At 38.0% G+C, this 16,487-nt stretch overlaps 1 long non-coding RNA gene across 1 annotated transcript; it reads left to right on the top strand.

Moving 5' to 3' along the window:
- Positions 1-5,617: 5,617 nt before the first annotated feature.
- On the top strand, positions 5,618-7,124 carry LOC142176539 (uncharacterized). Its single transcript, XR_012705205.1, has 2 exons — positions 5,618-5,982; positions 6,681-7,124. It is a non-coding gene; the product is annotated as an uncharacterized LOC142176539 (long non-coding RNA).
- Positions 7,125-16,487: the final 9,363 nt, after the last annotated feature.

Genomic DNA, 16,487 nt, shown 5'->3' with positions numbered 1-16,487 from the left:
ATTCTGCCTCACGTGCGCGGCCGCGCTCGGACTACGAACATGCAACCTTAGTTAGAGTTATTTTTGATTATTTATTTATTTTTCTGTTTTAATTCTAATATTCTAATTCTTATTAACCCCCCCTCCCAACCAAGTACCAAATATCCCCTACCCCTTTCTCTTAACTCTTATTCACATTTAACACCCTAAACCCTCCCTTACAAATCAACACACAACTCTTTACTTTCTTCCCAGAAAACCCCAACCATCATACTTCCACATCACCGATTAACCCACCCCCACTCCACCCTTATCTCTCTTCTAACCATTTTCCCTCACTTAAAATACTGATAACTCCACTAAGTAAGGTCATTTGATTACATTATTGTTAGTATACTTGAATTCTTGGTTATGTAGTAGTTTTCTTCTTCTTTTGTAGTAGATTTCTTTAGTATTGGGCTCTAGTTACCTTACTGGGTTTGTTGAGGTTATAATAAATGGGTTTCTTGACATATGTGGTTGACAATGGGTTAATTGTGGTTTAGTTTGGATTATCAATTTGTCAATTGGGGATTCCGGTGAAGGGTGTGTACAAAGTGTTTTTTTAAATGCCACGGTGAGTTTTTAATGTAAATTTTGACCAATTGTGCGGATGAAATCTGAGTAACCGCCTTGGTTCATATCTCTTGTATTTCACTGCTGATGTTCTTTATTTCAGGTACTATGACGCCTTCCAAGAAATGCCGAACCATTAGTGCTTCCTCCAGCAGCCAAGCTGGATCCTTCAGAGCACGAGCCTCCTCTCCTGCTCGTCAGTATGATAGTTCCAGGTTCGTCTCCAACGCAGCTCAAGACCATTTTGGTCATAAGGCATCTAAGAAGCCCATACCATAGAGGGGCATTGATATAGGGTATCTCTAATACGACCGTCCCAATATGTACATTGAATTGATTCGGCGTAGGCTGGATATTTTCTTTGAAGACCTGGATAAAGCTAATTTGATGGTTGTGCGGGAATGTTACGCAAACATTATAGAACATGTGAACGGTGTGTGCACAGTGCGCAAGAAGAATGTGGACGCCTCTATTGAGTCCATTCGGAGAGCATACTGGCTTCCCACACCTAGGGCGAAGGACTACTATGAAGCCCATGGCAGACGATTCACCACGTGAGATTTATTCTTTGAAACAATATGTGTGCCCGGAAAGGAAGTTATGTGGATTCTACCTGGGAAGAAGTTTCATTTGGCAGAACTGACCTTTGAAGGGAAGTGTTGGTTGTATGTCATCAATAGCTGTCTACTCCCGCCTTCCAATACCACTGAAGTGAATGGTCCTCGAGCTGCATTGATTTAGTGTTTCATGAAGGGCCACGATTTTGACATGGCCAAGATTATTCACGAAGAGATGTTCATTCATTATCCGGTGAGGTGATATGGTTTCTTCTTCCCTTCCTTAGTCACTAGATTATGCCGGGCAGCGCGGATGCCGAAAACGTTGAGCATGGATGGAAAAGAGAAGAAAAAAGCAAAGTTTCAGGTAGATAAAATGACTATTGGAAAAGACATTGTGGCACCTGGAGGTGCTAATAGTGATGACTCTGATACACCTAAGGAGGGAGAGGATGAGCAGGATGACGCGGGGGCTGAGTCACCCACCCATGCGCAAGTTGCAGCAGCCGAAGAACAATCCGGGGTCGGTCGGATTATGCGGCTGGCAGCCTTAGAGCAGGAAATGGCAGGGTTGCGTACGATTGTCGTAGACTTGGGGACTAGAGTTGATGCCTTGGCCACCCAAAATCCTAAATTCGAAAAGAAAATCATGGGCTGGATGCGTGCGCTAGGGAGGGCGTGTCACTTCTCTGATCAAGACTGATCTTCGAGGGAGTTCCTTTGCCTCACATTACTTTCTACTTTATGACATGAGGACATGACATCTTTTTAGGTGTGAGGTGGGGGATACTTCATTTGTATGTTGTATATATATAGGAACATAGCTTGATTTTGGTATTTAGTTAGTTGTCTAAATGTGTAATTTGACTTTTCCCGATGATGGATATCACTCGACGGGTTTCTTTAGGGTCTAAGTCGATAAAACAAAAAATGAAAAAAGATTTTTTTTAAGGTACTGTATCAATTCACTCTTGGTTATTCTTTGGATCGCGCTTCTCTTTCAAGGGTTTTGTTTGAACCGGGCGTAGTTAGTTTTTTATTTTTTTAGGTACTTATGGGCTATGGGCTGAGAAGGAAATATGATCTCTTAACGTTGTTGCACCTTGAATACAGTAGATACTTTAGTGTGGCGCTTAGGCTCAGGTGTTGATTCTTGTTAGAGTGCCTTAAATTGTATGTTCTTAACTTGACTTAAGTACTCTGACTAGAGTGTTTCGATGATACAATCTGGAGTGAGTCATGTTCCATATGTATGTGAGATTTGTTGTATTCTATGTACTGCATTTGATACCTAGAACATGCCCTGTGTATTTGCAAAGTGAAATAGTAGTTTTGTTCAGTTTTGGAAGTGATATATGCATTTCTTTGTTGAGCCAGATATGTATAGTTTACCCTCCTAATTGTTATGTATCATAGTTAACCCCTTTGAGCCTGTAATCCCGTTTCTTTGGCAACCACATTACAAACCTTACCCATTTGTTTGAATTTACTATCTATTTGAAACTTTTCACCTCTCGTGAGCACTTGAATTGTGATGAACTTTATAAAAGTTAAAATGTGGGGTGGTTGGTTTGGCTTTTGAGTGGAACTAATGAAATCAGGAGAAAGGTGCACGGTTTTGAATAAGTAAGAGCCACTTGAAAAAAAAATAATTGTATTGTTGTGAAAAATATTCTTTGATAAGTAGTGGCTCTTGATGTAAGTGTTCCTAAAGAAGTAGGGAGTTAATATATATTGATGTGAGGGCGGAGTCATGGTTCGACATAAGCGTGGGGTTCAAAATGTTAAAGTATATGTATTAAAGTGCTTAGAGAGGTTTAGTCACACTACTAAAATAATCATGTTTTAGCGATGAACAAATTCTGTAGCTAAATAGAAAAATCCGTTGTTAATCTCATTTAGCGACGGATTAGCAACGGATTATCAATAAATTCTGCTAGCTATGAGCGTTTTAGCGACAGATTAGCGATGACCTTCGTAGCTAATTCCAGTTTTTTTGTAGTACACTATTATATCTAAATGTATCTCACCCTTCCCTTAGCCTACATTACAACCAAATAAAGTCCTACTTTATCCTAGACTGAATGAGCTCGATTAGTAGAGTGGTACACTACGGGCAAGCCTATGGTGCATCTTTTGTGGCATATGAATGTTCTTTCTGAGAGTGAGTGAATGTTTGTCTATTTGAGTCCTAATATTTCTTAACTTTTATTGCTTGTGGAACTACTCTCGTTTGCGATGTGAGGGCACTTGATTCTTGAAGGAAGGTAAATCTTGACCTCTGTGTTAGAGTAAGTGAGTAAGTAAGGAATATTGCGTGGCATGTGAGAGTCAACTCTTGAGGCGAAGATGTTACATTACTGGGCTCAATCCTTGTGATATATTCTTGGTGTGATGAGTTAAAGAAGTTGCAGAGTGAAGGAGACCTCTGTAGAGTATGGTTTGATTGCTCAGGGACGAGCAATGGTTTAAGTGTGCCATGTTGATAATAGGCTATATTTATGTAGTTTAGCTACAATTTACGCTCCAACGTTGCTATACTTTATTGTTATATGAATGATAAATGACAACAAATAGCTCTAATTATGAACTTTGTGCTTTGTAGGAGCAATTCCTAACTATGAGGATATTAAAGAGTGTTTGGAGTTAACTTGGGGAAAAGAAGGCCTATTGGAAGTGAGTGTGTGCAAAAGAAGAAGAAAAAAATGGAAGACAGATTGCCCTCTAGGAGCGCGAGCCAACCGCGATTGTGCTCAGGCCGCGCTTGTCAGGCAGAAGAGATGGCATTATGCGCAGTCCAACCGCGGTCGGGGTCGTTCCTCCGAGGAATTTTATTTCAGGGGTAAATTCGTAAGTTAAGGGCGACTCTCTTGGACCTATAAGAAGCCCTGCTCGCCCAAAAAAGAAGGGATGAATGTTTTTGAAGGATTGTTGAAGGCAAGAACAGGTAAGAGGCAATGCAGAAGATTCATCATAGAGTTTTACCTTTCTTCCTCTTGTTTTTATTACTGATGATGAATTCTATTGTTATAATTGTGAAAACAATTATGCATAGCTAAACTCCTAATCTAGTATTTTGATGGAACCTCTTGGAGGATGAATTTCTCGTTATGTTAATATAGATTTGCCATAATATTTTTTCTATTTGTTCAACTATATTGTGATTGCTGTTGATTAAAGGGCCCTCAATCGGTTGTGCCTAGTTAGTATGCATTACTTGGGAGAGAGTGCATATTTAGGTAGTTGTTGAACAACATCACTCCTAACGTATATGAGGGATCAATACGAAGGGTTTAAAGGGGAGATTAGGGATAACGAAACCTTGGGTACGATCTAAGTGAGTTGTAACTAAGGCCAGCTAGCGTAATTTGGGAGAATATATCTAGTATGTAGTTGTAATTACTCGGGAGAGAGTTACGATAGTCAGAGTGCTCATGATCGATAGAAAAGACTTAGGCAAATTTATAGAAAATATAGCGGAAAGGATTCCGACAAGAGGGGAAATCAAAACCTTAGACTATTCTCATTCTTGCTTACAAACGGTTTATAGCTAGTTCTTAATCACTGCATTTTTACTACATAATATTTAGTTAATAAACACCCAATTTGTTACTCAAATATCTCTGAAGATTGAATACTTGAATTTCTGTGAGTTCAATAGCTGTAATTGATAGGTTAATTTCTTGTGTGATTCGATTCTGGGCTTGTTAATCGCAATATATTTGTAGCGATTACTTTATTCTTTTTATAAGGCATAGTTGGGTGTGATCAATATCGCGATCCTATAAGAGAATAATCAAGATTGTGCCTCTTACTGTTGTAAGGACTTGGATTTTCCACATTGAACATAGCTATTTCTATCAAACTTAGCTACATTATTGTGTAACTTTTGAGAAGTACGTAGGTCGTGTTTGGGGTTTCTTGTTGGAGTCAGAATGTTTGCGAGTGATGGTGCCATAAGTGCTACACATGAGTCTTGTGATTGCTTTGATCTATACCTTGAAAAGAAAATGGAAATTGAGTTTGACTCGTTTTTACAAGTTGGCTCGTGATGTAAGGATAGCCAAAGACTATATAAAAAAGACAACTACCTGTTCAATCAATCTATTCTAAAAAATGTAATCTCCGCCTACCGAATACCTAAGCATGGACAACCGGAGTCTGGATAACATAATATGAGGATTTAATATATGATAAATATAGAATATGAAGGGCCTTACTCTGATAAGAAAATGAACTTTCTACCTAATTCAACCCCATCTCATAGGATTACCAATATATATAACATAATAAGACAACACACTCTTTTAATCTAAAGGACAGTAATAATATGTTGTAAGGAAAATACATTCTAAATAACTATCAGTTCTAAAATTTCGTATGTTTATCAAGCTTTTGAGTAATCCTTCTTAATTATAAATCAGTAATTGGGGTATAATCCTTAAGGCCTTAATTATAAAAGTTCCTATAATCATCATCCAATATTAATGTTAAAAGTAGTTGTAGATAATTTTGAATTGAAAACTAACTAATCATATGTTTGGCAAAAAGTTTAAACATATGGAGAATCAAAACAAATTAATCACATCTAGGACAATATTTAATTATGTGACCGAATGTTCTGCCTCTTTTACGAGGATATAAGATTCTAATTCCCTTTCTTTTCTTGTATGTTTCACAAACAATGACTGTCCCTCTCTATAAAATGTGAAAAGTTAAATCCTCACTTAGTCACAAATTAAGAATCAAGAAACACAATTCAAAAATATGGATAAGTCTCTCTATGTTGCCTTTCTTGCTCTCTTCTTATGCTTCCTCATTGCATCAACTGGTGAGTAACCAATATATTATAAATCATGCCTAACACTAACTAATACTCGTGAATTTAAATCATATGATATTGAGCGTGAAGAATTTTTGCACTATCAATATAATATATATAACTTGCCATAACAGGTTATTCGTATTTTCCGAATTATCGTATCAAGCTCACTATGAAGAGTTACCAATTATTAAAGGGTCAACTCAATATCGATTGTATGGGAAATCTATACGTTGTTAGTTTACAAAACTTAAACTCAATATTTTTTTTCTTAGAGTTTAAGTTCTACTCACTGGCGATGTAGAATATATTTACGTGAATCAGGTCACTTGTAAGATCATTGCAGATATATATCTATTTCAATAATCTCTTAATAACAACAACGACAACAACAACAATAATAAACCCTGTATAATTTCGCAAGTGGAGTCCGGGGCATACCTTACCCCTACCTGGTGAAGGTAGAGAGATTGTTTCCGATAGACTTCAGCTTCTAATAATCACTTAATAAATTGATAGATATGGTAACTAACATACTATCACTTGTTAAACTATATTGATAGTGCAATAACTAGTAACGTATATAACTTATATCCTATATTTCATTTCTCAATCAATACTTAAAAAAATCTAAGAAAGTATTTTTTCTTTTAGGAACATAACTAATGTAAACCTATGAGTTGTTACTTTCTATTCTATTAACGCAGAAATGCAAAAGGCAGAAGCAATTGGCTGTGAAACGCCCAGCGCAACATGGAAAGGGGCTTGTGTTGTTACTGAAGACTGTGACAACCAATGCATCAAATGGGAGGGGGCTATTCATGGAGCTTGTCATTTGGGATTTGGTTGGAGCATTAGCCAATGTTATTGCTACTTTTGCTGACTTAAAAATTATCGGTGCATATAACTTAAATTCGTTGCTATGTGCACAAAAATAAAACCGATGCAATGTGTAATAAAACCTATCTAGTAGGGGTGAAGGGCTAGCCTACTTGATAAACTCCTTACCTACTGTTGCGGTGGAGGTTTCAGATCCCATCAATAGCTTAACATTCCCTTTATGTTAATTGTTCCCCGATGTAATTAAAAAAAAAACTATAAAAAAAGAAAAAAAAACTTGGTGTGTGTAATAATATAAGAGATTTGTAGAACACATTTGCCCAAAGTATAAATAATTTTGGCATGGTGTTTACTCTTAATGATACCAACATCTTCATAATTTCATTCTCTCTATGATTTTCGTGGTGTACATTTTTTATGGTCTTTGTTGAAGTTGATTGAAGCAAAAACTAGGTCCGTTGGTACTTTCTCTTTGGCATTTATATAAAAAACAATTCTAGAACCTTCACACTTTTGTTTTTCTTTATTTTTTCCATGAAAGTGGAATATATATATATATATTGCTTTCGTACAGCAAAAATTGGTCAATTTAGCTCTAATATTGCGAAAAAAATCAAACAGAGAGAGTATTAAAAACTCTACTTTCATAGCAGAAAGGCTAACTTCTAAAAAACCTAAAACATATTCCTAAAAATCAGATAATTAGTGGATTGATTCCAGTATCAACTCCCACGACAGATGCCTCAATCCTTTTTTTTTTTGGCAATTCGCTAGGCAAGTGTCTAGGGCTAGTTTTTTATTGATAGAAGAAAAGAAAAATACAACAATTAGGAAAAGTACAAATAAGGGGGACAATAGCATCGGTATTGTTACCCATATGCCTTGGCTATATAATCACTCCTCTGCGCCTCACATTGCCTATGACATCCTCATGTAGAGGATTCATGGTGTAGCTGCCTACAAAGTCTCACGAGGGCATATAATCTTATAGCCGTGTGGATAATTTCCAAAGGCATAGGACCAAGGAAACACAAATCGTGCTAAACCTTACCTTACTAATCCTATTGAGGCATAAAAAACCTCACCTACTAGCATGCATGTAAAAAATAAGAACTAGAAAGTACCAAATATTCAATGATCATCACAGAGTTTATAATATACTCTGTGATGATATTACAAATGAGTATGCTAATATAATGGTAGAATAAAATGATGAAGGAATTAAAATGTTGTCCCTTCTTGTCCGAACTTGTAATTTCTTCAAGTTGTAATTCTTTTTCATCACAACCCCAATTCTTCAAGATGTATTCAAAAATCATGATTTCTTTTTTGAATGATTGGACTTTGTAGATGTAGTTAGGGCAACCTTCTTTTGTTTGGCAACTCTCATTGGAGGTCGCCTAACATTTAAAAAATCGTTGACCTTGTTGTCCCAACTATTTTTCCTTGTATATTCCTTCTTTATTTTTCCACTATGCATAGGTTATAGGTCACCTTTTCTTGATGCCTCTGCCCGACATTGATTTAAGATATCATCTTCCTCCCCTTCTTCATATATATCTCTACCTACCAATAGTGGATTTGGCATGTCTTGAGAAACACCCTGAGTCATCAATGTATTGCCAGCTTGTGCAGTAACCAGACTTGCCTTACTTTGTTGTGATTTGTTCCTGCTCATATTCTCATCACCAGTGCTTGAAATAGCATGATTTAAAGCTTTTTTAGGATCAGAACTTACCATTGCATCCAAAAGTTGTCTTTCGTCTAACAAAATAACTGGAGCAGTGGTTACGAGCTGTTGCTGCCCAACCTGTGAAATTGTTACTGTTTTGCAATCACCAGTAGGAGTCCTAGCTGTAGCGTTTGGATCATTTTGTTGCTGCTGTTCAATAGGACTTGTATGGATACCTGACGTGGCCTATTTTGTCGATGTTGCACCTATATGAGTTGCAGCTGGCGTACCTTGCCTTGTAGATATTCTTGCAGTAGCACTTGTTGTCACAGTTTGGAACTGCCCAGATGTTGGTGTTCCTGTTTTTGTTCGATCACCCTTAGGCTTTGTGTTTGAGGTGTTAGGATTAATTTGTTGTTGTTGCACAGTAGTTGTAGGTGTTCCAGCTACTGCATTTTGAAAAGTTGGAGATGAAGGATTTCTGGGAACGAATGCAGGAGCATTGGAGTTCAAATTGCTCGTTGGACTTGCTGTTGGCACTCGTTCAGATATTACCATCGCTAAGGAATCAATCTCCTCACCTTCACTCTCATGATTAGCCTCACTATCAGCCTCTTCTGATGAATAGCCAGCAAAACCATCTCCCCAATCCTCTTCATCATCATCCTCCCGTTGTTCTTGCCAAAGTTTACACTTGATAGCCATCAGCCTCAAATTTCCTTGTATAGCATCATTGTTATTCCCCGTTGATAACATAAGTTGCCCAGTTTCACCTTCAACCTCTCCACAATATTCCATTGACTGAGAAGGAACCTCAAAAACAGATTTGTTTAAGGTGACCAAAGGTTGTTTGACCATGAGATTGTTCATCATCATTTCTTTTTGAATATTTTTAATAATTTGTTCAACCTGTGGATTGAAGAAATGCAATGTAGGTGCATTGGAGTTGTGTGCCTCTGCATTAGAACGTATCTGCTGTTCTGGACTGCCTGGAGATTTATGCATCCCAGATTTTGTAGCTGCCTCGCGATCACACTGTTTCATAGTCGTCGCAGTATCATCCAAAAAAGGTTCGTGCATCAGAACCTGCTGTATACTCTTCCTCTCCTTATTCACCATTTGTTTCTGGTCGTTGCTTAAGGCATCAAAAGAATTAGAAAATTCAACTCCTTGCTTTTGCGCCAGCTGCTGCACTTTTTTATTTCTTGGAGATCCTATTTTGCTGGACACCATTGTCCAGTTTTCAGCCTTTTCCCCATGAATGTTATCACTCTTTACACCTTCCTTAGAAGCGTCATTAGTTTCAGCCTGTAAACCTGCTGATTTTGCATTTGCAGCAGTAGGTTTATCAATCTTAGACACCACTCGATCAACAATTTTCTTCAACTCAGGAGCATCAGTTTTGTTTTCTAGAATTGCACCAGCTTGGCCTGCATAAAGAATCACATCTGCATTAACTGTTTGACGCTCAACTTCATCAGAATTTTGCTTATCCCCTGGTCCTTTAGTAACCCCTGATGAAGCACGAACAGATATAGGAACTGTAACAGAATTCAATTCCGTCGATACCCTAGCACGAGTTGCAGAAACTGGAATTGTAGCAACACTAGAAACAACTGCTATTTTCTGCCCTTGCGCTAGAGTATTTTGCCCAGTACCTGTAGTGATAAGATTAGATTCTGAGGCTCCATCTGATCCCTTCCTTGACCAGGTTGCCCAGCCTCCAAAACCACATATACACCAGCTGCTTCACCCTTGGAATTCATATCTCGATCATGAACAACTGGACCCTTACTTCCACTAGTTTTTTCTAATTGCACAACATCTCGAACACCTGTAGCATCTGCTCTTTTACTCAAATCATCACACACCTGCTGCCTAGTGTTATTATCACTTTGTGATCCTTCTATAGGTTGTTTCCCGACTCTCTTAGCATTCAAAAACACTCTTGCAACACCCTGCAATTTTTCAACTATTTGATGCTCATTCTCAACTGTTTCATCACAAACACGAGCATCTTGAACTGCCTTTCCTTTTAAGCGTCGACATTGATTTTCTTCATTCTTTGATGCTTACAATGGCACTAATACGAAGGCAAATTATCATAGATAATTTCCTGGTAATCATCGACAATCTTACCAGTTTTAGCATCAAGATATTGAAGCCTAACCTTTTCAGGAAGTGTGTCCAGTACATCCACAATCACTTTAACCCTTGCTGTGGTAGGACGTGATCTTATTTGAGTTGCCTTATCAATTGCAATAGGTTTTCCCACTACTGCTGCAATAGACAGTAAAGCCTTATGTGCAAATAGTTCTGGTGACAAGTTCGGCAGCGAAATCCAAACATCAGCCTTAGAGGTTTCTTCCTTATGATTGTAACCAACAGTCCATGGAAAAACTCTATATTGATGCTCTTTTCCATTGTGTTGAAAGTAATTCACAGCTCTCGCTAAACAATACACATAATCTTCATATTGATCACAACGAATTAAGAGTTGTCGTTGGGCCAATGAACCTAACAAGCAATTACCTTTGATGCCAATGATTTTCAGCAGATTATTCCTTAAAACCTGCAGATTTAGTGCGTCGCTGGACAATTTAATGATCACAGCTTGGTGTAATCCTTCCTCCTTTGCAAATTCTTCACGTTCCTCCAATGAAAACTGAATCGTATGGATTCCATGAACAATTTCAAAAGGTTTCAAAGTCGTTTTTGTGAGAGGTGCGGCAGATTATTTGTGATTCAAACTTGCTGCATATATACGAATGTTGTTAATGTTTGGAATAACTTCATTAGAGTTTGAATTCTGCTCTCCCACAGCCAAAGGCTGGGGAGAGACGTTTGCTGCCATGGAAGGGCTCTATTACGCAATAGTTTCAACTACGTTACAGTAGATTGCTACACTACATCGCGGAGACAGATGCCTAGTTGAAAATCTGGAATTCTCGGAGCTATAGTAATAGTGTAGAAAAATTTAAAATCTGTCCCAAATGGATATAGAATTGATGATGAAACCAAATGAGGATTGTTCGCAAAGAGAAAGGGGTTCTTTTGACACCAAATTTGTGACAATCCACCGCCGGATTCCGGAATTATGGCCGATGAATAGTGTCGGAATTACTATTCACCCTTCTTCCTAGAGAGAAGGAGGAGGTTTTTGGTCTAACCGGTAAGAATACAACACAAAGATGTGCGGCTTAGGCGCATGTCATATGCCTCAATCCTTGAGTTGTTTATTTTCTTGTAATTTTTTTTCCTTTTTATTAAATTATTTATGTTGGTTAATTGATTGTATCAGTGAAATCGGGTTTGTCCATTGTATGACTGGCCGAGATTGAAACGTGATAGGTCAAAGCTCGAGCCCGAGTTATATCGAACCAAGGTGCGAAGTTAAATCATTGAGCTCATGACTCCAGGACCTAACAAGATCGAGGAAACTTTGTCGAGCCAAATAACGGAAGGCCGAAGTATCCTGGATCGGTTGGAGATCACCGCAGAAATCTCGGCACGTGTCAAGGAGAGGCCGATCAATGAGCAAATCACGAGATTGGTTATCTTTTATAGAATTATATCAAGAGTAGGACTCCCCTACTATATAAAGGGAGGTTTGATAATTTGTAAAACACATTGTAATACGCGGCAAAAAGCAATACATTGCTATCTCTAGCTCTTATCATCTTGTTATTCATATATCAGTTGAGGTATTTCTTGGTTCGAGGGTGATCAAACTCAAAGGCCAAGGCCGTTCAATTTTTGTGGTTTGCATTTATTCTCTTATCATCAATTTCAATATTAATCTGTTTTTTTTTAAATTTGTATCAAGTTATATCACGTATCCTTAAAACTGCGTATAAAGTCAATTGTTCTCCGATTTTAAGGGTAAACATTGACAAAATCATATTAAATTATAATTTCTTCTTTGATATATTTTCTTTTCTTAATCTAATTTATCATTGTCAATATTTGGTTTTTTAACTTCCGGTATGGCACCTCATTATTTTGACCACGACCAACATAACAGAGATAGAGATGAATGAGTGAAAGTTGTATGTGTTGTATTATGATGATCTCCTTTTTATACAGTTAATTGGGAATTGAATCCCAGATTTATAGGTAAGGTGAAAGGAAAGACATTAAATTACAAAGATACAATCCTAATCCCAACATATTACAATCATCATAAAATAAAATCAGATCTTTAGAATAAAATCAAATCTGAAATCAAGCTAATGATATTGTTAGATATGATATTAAGCAACAACTAATATTGTTCCTTTATGCCCCCTCAAGTTAGGGAAAGTGTTAACGACTCCTAACTTGATGAGATTCCGTTGAAACGATGCAGTGGCTGGGGGCTTAGTGAGTATATGCAGCGAGTTGATCAGCAGAGTGAACATGAACAATGTTGATGCGATTTTGTTGAACTTGATCACGAATAAAGTGAAAGTCAATTGCAATATGCTTCATCCGACTATGGAATACTGGGTTTTAGCAGAGATAAGTGGTGTCGATGTTGTTGCAGTAAACTGTTGGAGTAGTGGATATAGGAACATGGAGTTCAGATAATAAATTCATAATCCAATTTCCTTCGGCAACGGCTCCAGCAACTGCTCTATATTCTGCTTTGGTGGATGAATGAGCGATGGAACATTGTATCTTGGAGGACCAACTAATGAGATTTAAACCAAGATAAATGACATAAGCAGAAGTGGATGATCAATCAGTGAGATCACCTGCCCAATCAGCATCGGAATAAATGTGGAGTGCATGATTAGATTGTTTCTTGAAGAAGAGGCCATGTGTTATTGTCTGTTTTAGATAGCGTAGAACACGTTTGACAGCAGTCCAATGAATTATAGTTGGACGATGCATAAACTGAGAAAGCTTGTTCACAACATAGCTTATGTCAGGGCGTGTGAAAGCTAAGTACTGCAATTTGCCAATAGCAGAACGATAATGCTTTGCATCAATGAGAGGAGAGCCATCATCCAACTTAAGTTGCGTGGAGGTAGATAGCGGGAAGTGAACACCTTTGCTTTCTTCCATTGAAAAATCTTTGAGCACATCTGAGATGTAGTTAGATTGGGAAAGGATCAAACCATTTGCATTTGGAAGTACTTCAACACCCAGAAAATAATGCAGTAGCCCAAGGTCCTTTACAGAAAAGCGTTTAGATAAGGCATTCTTGATATTGTTGATAGCTGTCTAGATCTCATTATTTTCTGTCACTACAATGTCATCAACATAAACAAGAAGATATAGCATTATAACTATTGAGTGAAAGATAAACAGGGAACCATCAGATTGAGAATATTTAAAACCAAGTGAGACAAGAAAATCCTTGAGTTCATTATACTACGCTCGTGGGACTTGTTTGAGCCCATAAATGGCCTTCTGAAGGCGACATATGTGATTTTGATAGTCTGGATGTTCAAAACCTTTTGGTTGCTTAAGATGACCTTGAAGGAAAGCATTATTGACATCTAGTTGATGAAGGGGCCAAGCAAAACAAGTGGCAAGAGACAGCACAATGCGTATTGTTGTGGGCTTGATTACAGGACTGAATGTGGAATGAAAGTCAACACCGGGATGTTGTGTAAATCCCTTGGCAAATAATAGTGCTTTGTAACGATCAATAGAACCATCAAACTTCTGTTTTATATGAGATATCCATTTGTTATCAACAATGTTGTGCTTGGGATCAGGAGGTATTAGATCCCAAGTTTTGTATTTGAGCAAAGCGTCAAATTCCTCTTGCATGGCCAAACGCCACTTTGGATCCTTGGATGCCTGCTTCACAGTGGAAGGTGGGAGTAGAGAAGGTAAGATGGCCATATAGTCAAAGTTATGTTTAGGTTTGAAGATGTTATTTTGTGATCGAGTAGTGATACATGTAGGTGAAGGATGAGGTGTGAAGGACGATGAGGAATGGAGAAGAAGAAGAAGAAGAAGAAGAAGATGGAAACAGCCTCTCTATCCCAGGGTAGGGGTAAGTGTTGGGAATAAACCCCTTACCAAAATAATATTCACGGTAATAAAGCGGAATAATAATGTAGCACCGAGATACGGTAATTAACAAGAATAAAAGAGTAACAATGACACCAAGATTTTTACGTGGAAAACCTTTCTGAATAAGGGAAAAAACCACGACCCCGAGAGGAGCAACTGATATCACTATAGTAAGGAATTTTACACTTTGTAGGTCGGAGATAAATACTCCAAATACCACTACAACACTCAAAAGAAAATAACCCTCTTTTGATATTCCCACCTCACTACAATATCGCTCATTCTCTATTTTCCTCACAGACTATTTTCTTATACCTTGTATGTGAAACTTCACTCTTTCTTTCTCTCTTTGTTGGTGTGTGGAAATGAGAGTTGAAGCTCTCTTTTTATAGTCAAAGCTTCACTCTCTAAAGCCTACCATATTTGACAATTTACACACACTTTTCACAATTCAACAAAGTTGGCTACCAAACCAAAGAAATTCAACAAAGTTGGCTACCAAACCAAAGAAATTCAACAAGGTTGGCTATCAAACCAAACTAATTCAACAAGGTTTGCTACCAACCAAACCAAGTCAACAAGGTTAGCTACCAAACCAAAGAAAACTCTTATTAGGCACATGCCTAATACTTCTTCAATGAGATGGACATCATCAATCTCCCCCTCCAGTCTCATTCATCCAGAGGAGGTAGCACTGTCTTCTAGTTTGAGTGCATGCCGACAAGTTCTTTGCATAGCTCGAACTTGTTCCTTGGTACCACCTTGGTCAGCATATCTGCGGGATTCTCATTTGTAGAAATCTTCAAGACTTTTAGAGATTCATCATCTACCATTTCTCGAATCCAATGATATCTCACATCAATGTGTTTGGTCCTTGCATGGTACATAGAGTTCTTGCTAAGGTCTATTGCACTTTGACTGTCATAATAGACGACATACTCCTTCTGATGCAATCCAAGCTCTTGAAAGAATCGCTTGAGCCATATCATCTCCTTGCCAGTTTCTATAGCGGCAATGTACTCTGCTTCAGTTGTTGAAAGTGCAACGCACTTCTGCAACTTAGACTGCCATGATATAGCTCCCCCTGAAAATGTAAACAAATATCCAGTAGTGGATTTTTTGTTGTCAATGTCACCCGCCATATCAGCATCTGTATAGCCCTTCAAGATTGGATCAGATCCTCCAAAGCACAAACAATCTCCCGTGGTACCTCTCAGGTACCTGAGTATCCACTTGACTGCTTCCCAATGTTCCTTTCCAGGATTTTCAAGAAACCTGCTGACAACACCAACTGCGTGAGCAATATCAGGTCTAGTACATACCATTGCATACATCAAGCTTCCGACTGCTGAAGAATAAGGAACTTTAGCCATGTTCCCTTTCTCCTCCACTGTTGTAGGACACATCTTCTTACTCAACTTTAGATGACCAGCAAGAGGTGTGCTGACTGGCTTAGCATTCTTCATGTTGAAGCGTTCTAGTACACGTTCAATGTACTTCTCCTGAGATAGCCACAACTTTCTACTTGTTCTCTCTCGAACTATCTTCATCCCTAGAATTTGTTGTGCTGGGCCCAAGTCCTTCATATCAAATGACTTGGACAGATCTCCTTTCAACTTTGCTATCAACCCCTTGTCTTTTCCTACAATTAACATGTCATCCACATACAACAACAATATAATAAAGTTATTCTCAGAAAATCTTTTGAAGTATACACATGGATCAGAATAGGTCTTTAGGTATGTTTGACTTTTCATGAATGAGTCAAACTTCATGTACCACTGCCTTGGTGCATGCTTCAATCCATAAAGACTCTTATTCAATTTGCACACCATGTGTTTCTTTCCAGCTACTTCAAATCCTTCTGGCTGCTCCATATAAATCTCCTCTTCTAAATCTCCATGAAGAAAGGCAGTTTTCACATCCAACTGCTCCACTTCAAGATCTAGGCTAGCTGCTAAGCTCAAAATTATTCGAATAGAAGTCATTT

Source organism: Nicotiana tabacum, chromosome 22 (genome assembly GCF_000715075.1).
Source record: "Nicotiana tabacum cultivar K326 chromosome 22, ASM71507v2, whole genome shotgun sequence".
In the NCBI taxonomy this organism is placed as follows: Eukaryota; Viridiplantae; Streptophyta; class Magnoliopsida; order Solanales; family Solanaceae; genus Nicotiana; species Nicotiana tabacum.
This window is presented reverse-complemented; position numbering and strand designations above follow the sequence as displayed.